Source organism: Solanum stenotomum, chromosome 7 (assembly GCF_019186545.1).
Source record: "Solanum stenotomum isolate F172 chromosome 7, ASM1918654v1, whole genome shotgun sequence".
NCBI classification, from domain to species: Eukaryota; Viridiplantae; Streptophyta; class Magnoliopsida; order Solanales; family Solanaceae; genus Solanum; species Solanum stenotomum.
In genome coordinates this window covers 57,797,207-57,812,241 of record NC_064288.1, presented here as the reverse complement: position 1 = coordinate 57,812,241, position 15,035 = coordinate 57,797,207, and the positions used below count along the sequence as shown (strand labels likewise).

Here is a 15,035-nt window from a genome sequence, read left to right as displayed (position 1 = left end):
ACCGACCCCTATTTTTTTTTTGTTTTCAAAAAAAAAAAATAATTCACCTCTGCCCCCCTTCCCACTCTCAGCCCCTCCCACCCTCTAATTTTTTTGAATAATAAATTAATATTTTTGAAAATTAAAAATTAATATTAGAATTTTTATTTTTTAGCACAATTTAGAATTTCGAGTGGAAGGAGAAGTGAGTGATCAATTATGGGTCTATATGGATACCCACATTTTACCCATTTTGACCATATTTGTAGGAGCTCTTAAAATAGCTTGAAGCCCATATATATCCAATTAAAATATGAGCGATCCAAGTCATTAAATATGGATAAAATAGACTCATTTCATTAATATGGGTTGAAATTGCCACCCCTAGAGTTATTAGGAAAAATAATGCATGTATTAGCCTTGTGTATTACTAGTACCTTGTTTGTTTCTATTTTTCAACCTATGTATAACTAATGCTTGCATTAGTTATACACTCTATTATGTATTAAGGTGTGCATTGCTAATATCGTGGATTTCTAAGTATTAGCAATGCAATGGTTTTAATGCATGCATTAACATGATAAAAGACTCAATTGCACCTCAAAACTTTCTTTTACATCTTCTCCACCATAAAAGTGAAGGGTATCTTTGTAAATAATTGTTTTTAATGCAATACATACTATTTTTAATGCTTCAAACCAAACAATGTGAAGAAGCACAATCCATATGCTTGCCTCTGTAGCACGCATGAATTAGCTGGTTTTGGGTGACTTGAATTGTTAGTTTGTTTGCTCTTTTGTTTTTGCCTAATTTTGAATTGCAATTGTAGCCAAATTTCTTTGGAAAATAGCCACCATGGATTATTGTTATAGCCCTCAATTAATTACCTATTTTCCACTCTACATAAATTATTGTTATAGCCCTCAATTAGTTGAACCTAAGTCATTGATATCAATATTAGACATGTGACAATTGACGCTCATTCAAGAAATAATTTGGGGGAAATAAAGATGATAGTTAAATCCCTTTTCTATAAATATGGTTCTTCTAACACATTCCTAAATATTGATAAGGTAAAATAAAGGTAAATGTGGTTAAAATATAAATAGTACAACTCACATAACATATTGTACAATTAAGTACTGCAGTGTTAGTCCTTTTTATATATATATATATATATATATAGTGGCGGATCTACGTGGATAGGTGGGGGTGCAATGGCACCCAGTGATCTTGGAAAAAACGTTGTATATATATGTATATATGTCTAATAATTCAATATATATTACGTTTGCCACCTAGTAACTGAAATGCGGAACAACTCAATTGGCGAAGGAGATGGTGTGCCACACAGCCAGAGGCGAATTCAGAATTTTAAAAAGACGGGTGCACCATTTTTAGGACCGGCTACTCCTTTATGAAAAAGACAACCATTTTAGGCTCTCAAATTTGAGGGCCTCATTTATTTTAGCAATAATAGATTTTAGGTTTTTCATAAGATAACTATTAAACACGATTTGCGAAAAAAAAATATTCAAGGAAAAAATTATTAGAAGTTTGATATATCTCGAGTACTATGTTACAAGAAAAAATCAATGCATTTGTTATATGAATTATTGATTGAAAAAGAATTATTAAAAGAAATCATTTATTTATATATATATATATATATATATATATATATGCAATTTTGCATCTTAAGAAATTTAAAAAGTACACTTTACAGAAGGAAGATGAAAATTTTTCAAAAAAATAACAAACAATGATGCTTTTTAATTAATTTTTAAAAAGAAGTCTTCTCTAGAAATCGAACCCTCAACCTCACAATCAAAAACCAACACTCGAACCAGTGAACCATCCACTAATTTCTTATCATGTGTTCCATTATTTGAATATTTACTATATTTTAAGAATTATACAAATTATATATCGAGTTTTGTCGGATGACCACGGGTTCCGGTGACCCATTTTTTACACTTAAATTCGCCCTTGCACACAGCCAATGCCGGTTCGAATCTCGCTGCCAACACCTAATTTTTTGCTTGCTCCTTTTTTTCTTTTCTTTTCTTTTCTTTTTTGTCTTTTTCATTAGTGTGTAAAGGGCATAATTTTTTTTCTCCATTCATTCTTATTTATTTTCTATTCTTTATTAATTCAAATTGACTTCTTTTCATAATTAATTTTTAGTTTTTTTTACTTTCTCTTGCACTAATTATTAATCTCTTGATATGTGTGTTACATGTTTATTTTTTATCAATTAATGAGTACTGAATTATGAACGTAAAATAAATATTATTAAGAATATATTTAAATAGTAGTTTTTAAAAAATATAAGTTTTAAAAATGATGAATATTATTATTAGAGTTTTTTTTTAATTTAAAGATTCTATCGATCTTCACCGACGTTCTTGCTAAGTAAGATGACTAGGCTGAAACTACAATTTTTATTCTTTCCTTACTATATATCTCCAACAATACATAAAGTCAATGGAATATGAATATATTATGTTAATATTATTAGATGGTTTATACAAGCTCAAATTTTAATGTGAAAAATCTTTTTTTTCTCAAAGTTACAGTGAATAAGACATCTAATTCCAATAAGGAAATAAAAATTGAATTGTTTAGTTATCTCTTATCTCAGAATATCTAAAAGAAAATATTACTAACATGCATATTTGATCGATTTGTTTATAAAATAAAATAAAATCAATAACCTGAATTGTAACCTAAAATTAAAGCAACCGATCCTTTTATCTTACTTGAACGTTATGGCACCCACAACCTCCAAATCCTAGATCCGCCTTTATATATATATATATATATATATGATTATGTTCTATATAATAGTAAATCATTAGCCGTCACGCAACTACAATACATACAGAAAATTTGAACTTTATTTGAAGAGTACACTTGTCATGCCTACTATAACTAGTATAATTAATAGAATTTTTTAAAAATATTTTCCATATAGCTAAACTTTTTCTAACCTATAAAACTATGATATATGCTTTATAAATTTTTCCATAATTATTCTATCCATGGAGAGAATTAAGGAAAATAGTCCTAGTATCCTAATATTTCCATGGTTAGGTTTTGGCCATGTAAATCCCTTTTTGGCACTAGCCAAGAAATTATCAAAAATGAATTTTCACATATATTTTCTTTGTACATCAATTATTCTCAAATCTATCAAGGAAACCCTAGATAAAAACTCAACTAATTATAATCTCTCCATACAACTTGTTGAATTTCACTTGCCTTATTTGCATGAATTACCTCCTCACTACCATACAACTAAAGACCTCCCTCCCCATCTTAACTCCACTCTTATTCAAGCCTTCCAAATGGCTTCTTCCAAATTTCCAAGCATAATTGAAACCCTAAAACCTAACCTGATTATATATGATGGGTTCCAACCATGGGTAGCAACTATGGCTTCATCATGTAATATTCATGCTATTATGTTTTATGTTTCTTCAACTTCAGGTCTTGCCTACCTTTACCACCAATTTCTTCATGGGACTTCAAACCTTACATCATTTCCTTTTTCTTCCATATACCTTCATGACTATGAGATCAAGAAATTAGTCATACAACCGATAAAACCACGTGATGAGAAAGCTTTTGCATACATGATCCTTAAATCTTTTGAACAATCTCATAACATTATTTTGTTGAACACTTGTAGGGAGATTGAGGGAAAGTATATAGATTATGTTTCTACCATAGGAAAGAAGGAGTTGATACCAATTGGACCATTAATTTGCGAGGCGACCATAGGTGAGGAGGAGGATTGGGGGACAATTCAATCATGGCTAGATAAGAAGGATAAATTATCATGTGTTTATGTATCATTTGGAAGTGAAAGCTTCTTGTCAAAGCAAGAAATCGAAGCAATAGCCAAAGGGCTTGAGCTAAGCAAAGTTAATTTTATTTGGACTATCAAATTTCCAAAAGGGGTGAACACAACAATGGAAGAAAGGGTTCCACAAGGTTTTCTTGAAAGTACAAAGGGAAAAGGGATGGTTATTGAACGATGGGCACCACAAAGTCTAATTTTGAACCATTCAAGCATTGGAGGTTTTATAACTCAGGATGGAACTCGATTTTAGAAAGCATGAGTTTTGGCATACCAATAATAGCCATGCCTATTAATCATGATCAACCATTGAATTCAAGATTAGTGGAGGAACTTGGAATAGGGGTGGAGATTTTGAGAGGTGAAAATGGGAAAATAATGAAAGAAGAGGTGGCAAAAGGAATAAGGAAGGTCGTAGAGGAGAAGACTAGGAAACAAGTAAATTTGAAGGCAATGCAATTGAGTGAGAAGATAAAATTGAAAGGGGAGACAGCTACTGATGAAGGGATTAAAAAGTTGTTGAAGCTATTATGTTGATTTATAAGAGAATGATAATGATGAATTGGATTGAATTTGGACACCGTAAGTATTTAGATATTAATAAAGATTGAAATAAGAGAATTTAATATACAAATTGTATTGGATGATGTAATCTAGAGATAGTTTTCTCAAGACCATATTGTCTTATAGAGTTGGTCTAAGTAAGGTTAAAACGCACCACTTAATCCTACTTAAAACTTGAAAACCCCAAAGTGCCCCTAACTAATCCCTTGAAACTGCCTATAGGTGACCACACACTACCCCACGATCACGGTCATTGGATGGACCCACGTGGCGTGCTGGTGAACCGTGGGTGGGTTTACTGGAGCTTGGTTTTTGAGCCCTTGGCCCACGAACCCTTGCCCATGGGGTGTGGGTGGACCAACGGGGCGTAGGTCCCCACGTAGGTTACTGTTTTGGGCAGTTTTACTAAGGTCCTTCTCAAGGGCCCTTGGTTGGTCCTTGAGGGGTTGTACTTTGACGTTCTAACTCGATACCCTTCATTTTAAGTATAGGGAGTTATTCACGACTCTAATCGTCACGTTAAGCTTTTGTATAGCCTACTAGTTTCCGGGGTGTTACAATATCTCCCCCTTGGGAACATTCGTCCTCGAATGACGTTCTAGGCACTTCTTAAGGTCATGACTCTAGACTAGCAACCCATCATGCATGCAACACATCTAAATGCACACAACCAATGAGGAAAACATCAACTCCAAGCTAAACATACTCAGTGCAATACAAGGAAGAAAGAACTACATCTAACAACCCAAAAATGCATGAAATTCAACATCTACTCATGTTCAAGGAGGAACTACCATCTCCGAATTAAAATGTGCTCAACACACTCTCATGGAGCTCATATGCAATTTCAAAAGCATCTATTCTTGGAGGAATCTCTCAACTCCGAACTAAGGCATGCTCATCAACTCACCTCATGAAGTCTATAGGCAACTTATACTCAATGCACTACAACATGAGAAAATAAATCATGTAAACTCATTTTCTTTCAAAACACTAGTTTTTATGAACATGCATCACATAAGATGATCATAGAAACACCTAACTAAGCACATCATCTCTCCCTTGAGAGCAAGCCTAAACGGACTTTCTAAGCATCATTTATTTCAATTCAACTAAGGTCGGATTAAGTTATCACTAAGCTTTCACATTCATCACCCAATATGACTCCAAACCATGGTGAACTATACAACTACCTTTCATAGGAATCTACTCAATTATCATATCTAGGCATTATCTAAACACCCTATTCCTCAAGTCTTCACCAACATATCCAAAGCTCAAAATGGCCAAGTAGGGTTCTACTATCAACAACATATAACAATAATGTAGCCCACTCATACTCAAGACAACATCAAAGTCTAACATATAAAGTCACAAAAGATTAAACAATATCGGAATCTAGTAAAGCATAAGGCACATACCGGTATCAACATTCGGAGGACACTTTTGTTCACCTCTAGCTTGGAGAGCATAAAACCTATTCTTCTTTGGAGCATTCCCATTCGAACCACTAGAAGCAACTTTTTTATCCTCTCTTCCCTTAGCCTTAAGCACCTGGCAATCTCTCATTTTGTGCCCACTTTTTCCACAACCATAACAACCATCCATGCCGGCTAGACACCTACCATGGTGATTCCTTCCACACTTGGTGCAAGTAGGCTTAGGTAATGGAAACCCACCACCCTTCTCTTGGTTAAACCTATGGGTATTAGGAGAATCTTGACCGGAATACCTTTGTTTAAACTTATGTATTCCTTGTCCATCGGATCTAGCATTGGAGAAGTTCTCATTACCGGTCCTAACTCTTTTCACCTCCCTATTCTTTTTCTTGAGTTTTGACTTCTCAATTTGTTGGGCGTACACCATAAGACGTGAGATATCCACATCATGATGGAGCATTGCCGTACGAAATTCTTTTGCTACCATACATAACACGCCCATAAAAAACCTACTCATCCTATCCCTCAAATCTGTCACCATAGTTGGAGCATACTTGGACAATTGAGTGAACTTTAGGGCATACTCTTTAATACTCATGCTACCTTGACTAAGGTTAATTAACTCTTCCACCTTAGCTTCCCTCAACTCTCGAGGAAAGAACCTATCAAGAAATGCTAGTTTGAACACTTCCCACTCTATTGGACCCGCTTCTACCGGTCTCCCATCTTTCCATTGTTCATACCATATTTGAGCAACATCCTTCAATTGGTAAGCGGCTAGCTCCGCTTTTTCTACCGAAGTCACCCACATGATAGCAAATACCCTATAAACCTAATATATAAACCCTTTAGGATCCTATTCCACTTTGGAGCCATAAAACTTCAGAGGGTTCATCCTTATAAAATCCCTCACTCTTGAAGCAACCATTCCCACTATTGGGTTCACCGAAGCTACCACCTTCCTATTCACCTGTGCCGTCATGGCTTGAGCCAACATTTGAAAGGCCGACCTAATCTCCGCATTCGACATAGCCGAATGATCAATTGGAGCTTGAGGAGGAGCTTGGATATAAACTTCTTGCTCATCATTGCCTTCCTCGTTCCTCCTAGCATTAGCCCTTGTAGTAGTCATATCTTGAAAACCATAAGGCATGGGTTAGGAGAAAGACCTAATAGAGTTAAACTTTATGGCACGGGTTAGAGAGTAAATAAGTAAGATTTCCTAATCATATAATAGCTTCCCATTCATAAATGTGGCGCGCTTAACACTTATGAACAAGACTCTACTAGACATAGTTTGAGACATCTTAAAACCATTCTAAACCTCGTGTTGTGATTACCAAGTTTGTCACGGCCAAGGGGTACACCCTAGATGTAATATGGCACATAGAACCCCGAAGGAGTCAATGTAAGCCACGTAGCATATCATAACATAATATAATAGAAAAATGTGAAAATTAAAAACATTTTCCCATACAATTGAAGTCTTTTATAAAAGAAAGTGGAAGTCTATAACACTTTATCTCAAACCATCTAAAACAACTTAAATAGATTTGGGACGCAACCCATACAAAATTCTAAAACATAAAAGAAAGACATAAAGGAAATGTGATCACATACTCGATGCTATGAGGACTCACCAAGTCTTCAACTCCTTGTTCTACTAGAAACCTAGCCACATGGATGGAACTCAAAATCACCAGACCCTACATTTGATAAGAATGTAGGCAAGAGTATGGTTAGTACAAATTGTACTAAATATGATAGCTAGCATAACATCATAAGAGCATAACAACATGATCATAAACATAATCTCCAATATAGACATAATATAAGCATTAGTCAACATAAGGCATAATCTATAAATATAAGAGATACATTATATTCATAAGCTTTGCCATTACTTAGATCTTCATAACATAAGAGAACTATTTCTCAAGTAACCTCAAGTCATACTTGTGCAATGCATGGATAAGACCCTATAATCTCACCCATACTAAGTATCACTTTTAGGCCATCATAATCTTACTTACCATCTTTGGATCTCATCCTTAGCTTAATTCTCATAGACAAGAGAACCTTCACTTTTAGTCAAACATATCAAGGAAGGCAACTATAGCAACAATCCAAGCTAATCTATCATCACAACAAGTAAATCTCATCTTAAAACATACTTACGATACTTCCTTGAAGTAACATTGTTTCATCATAACTATGCTACTTTGATTGATGACTAGTCAATCCTTAGGTATTTCTACTATTCATGGAAGTCATATTATCTTACCAATCCAAGCTAAATCATTATCCATGGAAGAGTACTACTTTACTAATCCAAGCTAAGCATACAACTTATAAGAGAAACACTCCATAAATAACTTCAAGTCATACTTGTGCAATGCATGGATAAGACCCCATAATACCACCCATACTAAGTACCACTTTAGGCCATCATACATAAATGATTACTATTCATCATTTCTAGGCAACCAAGGAATAACACCCTATTAGGCTAGACCAAGCTACCATGGAAAACATAGTATCAGGCAAGTCCAAACTATTCAAGGAAGAGCACTATTGCTCCATCCTAACTACCATTAAATGATTTGGCCTAACCAAGTCATGCTACTATGCAAGTATACCATGATACTAGTGCAAGTTATCCTTAGGAAGGGTATGTGTAACACCCTGGAAATTTTTTGAGCTAAGACTCGAATCATCATTTGTAGTGAGTAAGTTTTTACTAAGGAATTTAAATTTTTCCTAAGTGTTAAGGTCACTAGATTTATCACCTTGAGTTCCAAGAAGATCTAGAGAGAATTCATTGAAGTCATTCCTAAGCTCTTCTATGTTTTAGGTTAACTTCAAATGACCATAACTCTCAGTACATGATGATTTAGGCGTTCCATAAGATGTAAAATGAAAGGTCTTTGAATTATCTTTCCAACGTCACCGAGTTTGTTAAGTTTCAAGGTCGGATGAGTGAGATATGCCCTTTTGAAGTCAGGCTGTCCAGTTAAAGAAAGTTACCCGAAAATAGTAAGGGGTATTTTGGTCTTTTCTTTACCAAATCAGATTTAATTTGTTTTTAGTAAGGTTTTAAGGTTCTAATACTATTAGGTTCAATTTTATAATCCTAATATACGTCTAGGGTTTTAGTTGAGAGTTCAAGAAGAGAAAAAAAGAGAAAAGAGGAAAGGATCAAGGCGTTCGTTGAGGTTCTTGAGTTTTGTTATGGATTTTCACCATGGGTTTAATCCATAAGAGGTATGTAACCTTTCATAGTGTTTGGTTTGTTCACCGACACTCCAATCATGTTATTTTCAGCGAAATTTCATTCTTGAAGTTGAAAGATTAGAGTTCTTGAGAAGTGTTCTTGAAGTTCATCCTAAATCTTATTGTGCTGGGGTTTTGATGATTTCTTGAGATGAAAGTGAGTGTTTTGAGGGTTGTATTAAGTAGATTAGAGTGTACTTATTCTAAGTAATCGAATCCAAGTGATTGGGGAAGAAATCGTTCGATTCTAGGCGAGTTAGGGTGGGAAAATTAGCAAAGAAATTTGTCGGATTTTCTAGGTTGGGGCCTGGCGCGTCGCGCCAGCCAGTGCGCCCCAAATTATGTTTTGTAGTTTAGGGGCTGGCTCCCCGCGCCACTCAGTGCGCCAGGGTCACCTGTCCCTTCCATTTTGCAATCGGTTCCTCCGTTTGAGTTCTTTTAAAGTGTACCTTTACTCCCTTTTGCTTCTAAACTACTTCTAAACACCTAGAAATCGTTCATAACATGAATCATAACCTTGAAGTCATAATTCAAATTCAAGATAGAGTTAAGAGTCAAGTCTTGAGAATTCTTTCGAATATTTTGAGAAAGTCCCTTTGAGTCGTTTTGAGGAGTGTTCTACAATTTCTAATAACTTGTTTCAAGACTCAAGTAAGTGAGTATGAGAGTGAGGAGAATGTATTCATGAGTCTACACTATTACCTAGACCCTTCATATCATGAACCATAACTCTTGAATTCATAATTCACATTCAAGAGAGAGTTAAGAGTAGAGTTCAAGAAAGTCTTTGAGTTCAATTGTGAACCCTTTGAGATCAACTATCGATTTGAGCTAAGTTTTGAGGAAGTAAGTATAAGAATGAGAAGAGTCTGATACATGAGTTTCATATTGTTATGTAGACCCTCGAGTCGAGTCGTTCATGCCCATAAATTCCGCATGAACTTCGTAAATTGAGTACCTTTGAGAATAGTAGTTTATTCAAGTTCTAAGTCTTGAGTATTGAGTTCCTAACCCTTTTGAGATTATATTCCTAATCATGGAACTATTACATGTTATCCATGAAGTCTTTAAGTTGAGTAGTTCATGCCCATAATTCCGCATGAACCATATGAGTCGAGAAATCTTGAGATGAGGAGTATCATTAAGTCCGTGAGTTGAGTTGTTCATGCCTATAATTTCGCATGAACTTTATGAGTTGAGCATTCTTGAAATGAGTAGTCTCATTGAAGTTCTTGAGTTCTGAGTTGTTGAGTTCCTAGTATCGAGTTCTTTATATGATTATGGAAAACCTTGAATTGAGTCGTTCATGTCCATCATTCGGCATGAACCCTATTTTGAGAAGTCTTTTACAACTTTTTCTAAACTTGTTTTTAAGACTTGAGCACTTGAGTTGAGAAAGAGTAGAGTCGAGTTCATTTTCCTTAAAATGATTTATGGGAACTAAGTATTCCCAAGAGCAAATGTTTTCACATTTAAAAGAGAAGGAAAGTGTGCTCAGTTGGTTGACTATCTGAAATTGAAAAGATCCGGTCCATGAGAGCAAATTAAGCATACTCTGTTATAGGGGTGGGCGTTTGGTTTAATCAAATTTTGATTCGGTTCTTTGGTATTCGGTTTTAGAAAAGTGTGCACCATATTTCAAACCAAACTAGATTGGTTCAGTTCGGTGTTTTTAAATCGATTTTTCGGTGTGAATAAAAATAAAGAGGGAATATGATAAATTAACAATTGTTGTTCACTTCACATTTCAAACTTCAAAGTAACAACAAACAGTCTAACAATAAAAAGTAATAACATCAAAATAGTTTTGTTTAGGTTGTTTGAACTGTAAATGATAAAGTGTGCCCTTCACTGTTTTGTTTAGGCTCCAAAATTTAAAAATTGAAATGGGCCAGGTAAAGTTAAAAATTGAAATGGGCCAGGTAAATATTTTGAGTCAAAATATATAAGCATTATTAAAAAATATAATTTAAATATTTTTAAATTTATTTAATAAAACTTCAGTTCTTCGGTGCACCGTAGTTTCGGGACCCTTACACCGAACTTCGAACCGAAAAAAATAACCGACACCGAACCGAAACACCAAAGAACCAACATCGAAGAACTGAAATAGTTCGGTTCAGTTTTTCGGTATATATATGCCCACCCCTACTCTGTTGTTACTCGGTTTTTTTACAAATATGTCTTGTTTGTCTCGATCGTAGTTATCTCTTTGGTGAACGTAGATTGTCAAAAAACACCAATTAACACATAGTTACATACCGGAGAAGGAGAGTATAGAGCATTGTAAAATATACTTTCTTCGTCTCAAAATAAGTGTCGCTTTGAGCTTATGATTTCACACACATTAAGAAAAACAATAAACGTAAGGTATAGTTACATACTGAGACAATTTTTTTGGTTGTTGCTAAAGCAACATATATTTTGATTTTCAAATAGCTACCATAGGAATTTCCTTTGGTTAAAAATTGTCTCACTAATACAAAAACGACACTTCAAATTCAAAAGTAGATAATAAACACAACAAATAGCTAGCACAAAAGGACATAGTAATAATAGATACATTATTATTATTATGATTAGATCTTGTATCGCGACAATGCAGAAGTTCCATCTATGCCTCTATTATGGAGGTAACTAGTGTGGTCTTTCATTGTGGTTGAGCGATATTTTGGAGGATTTTCTTATGATAACAATTCAGTAATCGGTCCATAAAGTTTGGAAGATTGCCATGGAATTTCACCGAAGAAGCTTGCAACTGACAATCTTGATCCAACTTCGTTTGAAATTGCTCTGTGCTCAACACTTACGTACTTGTCGTTTGACAACAGCTGCAAAAAATAAGCAAATGTATATGATTTTCAAATGGCTTCTGCAATTAATTTTGAATATAATATCGACTACTAACCTGCAGAAAATCTCCAATATTCACCACTAGAGAACCAGGTGTAGGAGGAACATCAACCCATTGATTCTGGTGAAGAACTTGGAGTCCTCCGATATCATCTTGTACAAGGACCGTTACAAAACCAATATCGGTATGTTGAATGGTGCCCATGGTAAGTTCTGGCTGAGGATATGGTGGATAGTAATTGCATGAATAACTAAGATGACAACAATCCATATAATCTTGAGATAATTGCGATTGAGACCGAAACCTTCAGACAATAATTCAAGCAACGTGAATCCCAATTTCGTCACATCCTTGGAGTAGTCCATTAGTACTTCCCTGCATTGAAACAAGACATACTTTTATAATAACAGAGCAAAACATAGTAATAACAGAGCATGCTTAATTGGCTCTCATGGACCTGTCTCTGTCTTTACATAGTCAACCAACTGAGCTACTAAGAATCTCCTTCCTAACAGTATACTCCAAAATTCACATTAAGCATAAATAAATCACATGACACAATTAGTTTAATTTTATTCGGATTAAGAAATGAAAATATTTACCCGCATGGAGTTGGAAATTCTTGTGGACTGGGAGGATTCGGTGCCACGAAACAGAAAATTGCGTCTCTCCAACTTGCAGCTGGAATAGAAGGTTTATGCAAATCAAGATTGCTAGTATAAAACACTTTTCTCCCAGTATCTCGAGTGTAATACTGTTTCTTAACCTCAGTATCTTGCTCGAAAAACTGTCGTGTTCCTTGCAACGTTTTGTCCAGGACGGATTTTGGAATTCCATGATTAATCACTTGGAAAAAACCCCATTTTTCTGATGCATCTCGAACTTTGTCCACAGTCTCCTTATGCTTAATCGGATCCTCATCGATGCCTTGAAGATCTATCACTGGAAAAACAAAGTGTGTTTCACATGTTTTCGCCCTGTTTTTTGGCGGTAGAATGAATATTTGAGGTACTTTAGTGATTCCAGAATCAACAAGACCTTTGACGCCAGCCTTAGTATCATCAAAAGCTTTAAATTCACTCATTCTGTCATAATTTTCCTTAACTCTAGAGCTTCCCATCTTTTCTGCACTATGAATGAATAATTTTTACAGCAAAAAATTGTGAAGTCTGAATGATTTCTCAAAATGAGGATGCCATATTTATTATAGAATAAAAGAAATGTGAATAAGAAAGAGATAAAGTAGTTCACTTTTGAAATCTAAGAGAGTCGTGGTTAAGTTTTGTTATGATGTTGTAGTTTCAAACAAACTTCTCTCCCAAGGGTGGAGAGATTCCTTCTATACTAGTCATTTTGAGAGAAAATGATATTACCTCTTGTATGTTTCAGCATATATTGGAGTACCCATATTATATGATATGTAACTAGATAGTCAAATTCGTTTCCACTGCTTATATTAGGCTAGACTGTCTATGTTATTCATTACTCAATTGTTTAACATGCCATAACCAACTTATATTATTTTTGCTTGAACTTTGTATTTTCAGCTCATATCAAATGGCAAGTACGAAAGCGTAGATCATAGAGCAATTGTCAAACAAAATTGGTCCAAGAATATCAATAGCAAGCTTCTTCATGGCCATTGCCATCTTCCAAACTCTATGGACCAATTGAGGAGTTACTATCAGAAAATAATCCTCCAAAGTATCGCGCAATGACATTGAAGGACTTATATGAGTATTTCAGTCAGAAATGACTTGTTCGGAGAAGTCTTAGTAGCTCAGTTGGTTTACTATGGGCCTGTTTGGAAAGCCACTTTGGTAATTGGATTTGGTGTAATTTGTTGTCTAACTTGTTTGGTTGGACATGTAATTACTTGGTCAGCATGTAATTGGTGCAATTGGCAGGGGGTAATTACACTCTCCAATTCACGGGAAGAGGCTGTGAATTGCTGGTAATTACATGGTGTAATTCCATGTAATTACCAATTGATTACTTTTTAATCTCTTCTTTTTATTTCCAATTCTATTTTTTTGTTTTTTAAGTTTTTAATTTCTATTATTTTAAGTTCTTTTTTTATTTTTCTAAAAATTTCTAAAAGTTTATTTTTTATTTTATATTATTATATTTTATTTTCTTCTCATTCTCAACCTTACTTTACGTGATTCTATGCAATTTTTTCGTATTAATTATCTATTTCTTTATGCCATGCTTATTTTCTCATTAGCACAATTTTATTAGTATTCTAATTTTTAAATTAAAATTGAATTTATTGTTAAGTAGGGTTATAGACTTACGTTTTCTTTTTTGAAAAAAGAAATTAAAAAAATCATATTTATGTATGCGATGTTGAAATTTATGATAAGAGTATTATGTTAAACTTTTTGTTTTGAATTTATAACTTATGTTATATTTTCAGTTTCATTTGTTTTAGTACTATTGAATTCACATTGCAAGTCATTTTTTAATTAGACTTGATAAATTATCTTTTTGTCAAACATTTTAATAATTTATGACATTTCATTTATATATTAATCTTTTTATCAAACATGTGTTTCACAATGTTCGTAGAAATTTCATACTTTTAGTTTTTATGATCAATTCAATTGAAATATATTAATTTGAAAAAAAAATATAAATCAAGTATTTTTTCATAATATTAGTTAAGAACATGTGTTTATTAATTAATATATTTTCAAAAAATAATATATATCTTAAATATTTTATTTAATATCATTTATAAAGTTTCTTATTTCTGTAGTATAAATTTTAAATATTAAATTTTTATTTTTAAAATTTAATATAATTTTATGATTGCAATTGTGCAACAATATGCGTAATTACACAATGACATCCAAACAAGACATGCGTAATTACACTTGTAATTACATTGAGGCAAACAAACAGGTCACTGTAATTATTAGACTGGTAATTACTATCCGTAATTAACCAATTCCAATTACCAGATGGCTTCCCAAACAGATCTTATATGATATTGAAAAGATCGGGTCCATGACAGCAAATTAAGCATACTCTGTTATTACTCTGTTTTTTTTTTTTA

General features: G+C 33.8%; 2 pseudogenes across 2 annotated transcripts in view; one reads left to right on the top strand and one right to left on the bottom strand.

Moving 5' to 3' along the window:
• Positions 1-4,409, top strand: part of LOC125871561 (beta-D-glucosyl crocetin beta-1,6-glucosyltransferase-like) — a 24,347-nt pseudogene extending 19,938 nt beyond the window's left edge. The window contains exon 2 of the transcript XR_007447020.1: positions 3,288-4,409. The product of XR_007447020.1 is annotated as a beta-D-glucosyl crocetin beta-1,6-glucosyltransferase-like (transcript). The remainder of the gene's footprint in view (positions 1-3,287) is intronic.
• A 7,290-nt stretch (positions 4,410-11,699) lies between these two features.
• On the bottom strand, positions 11,700-13,154 carry LOC125871565 (1-aminocyclopropane-1-carboxylate oxidase homolog; annotated as a pseudogene). The gene is made up of 3 exons (XR_007447022.1): positions 12,577-13,154; positions 12,029-12,349; positions 11,700-11,951 (listed from the first exon to the last, which is right to left on the bottom strand). The product of XR_007447022.1 is annotated as a 1-aminocyclopropane-1-carboxylate oxidase homolog (transcript).
• Between the last annotated feature and the right edge of the window lie 1,881 nt (positions 13,155-15,035).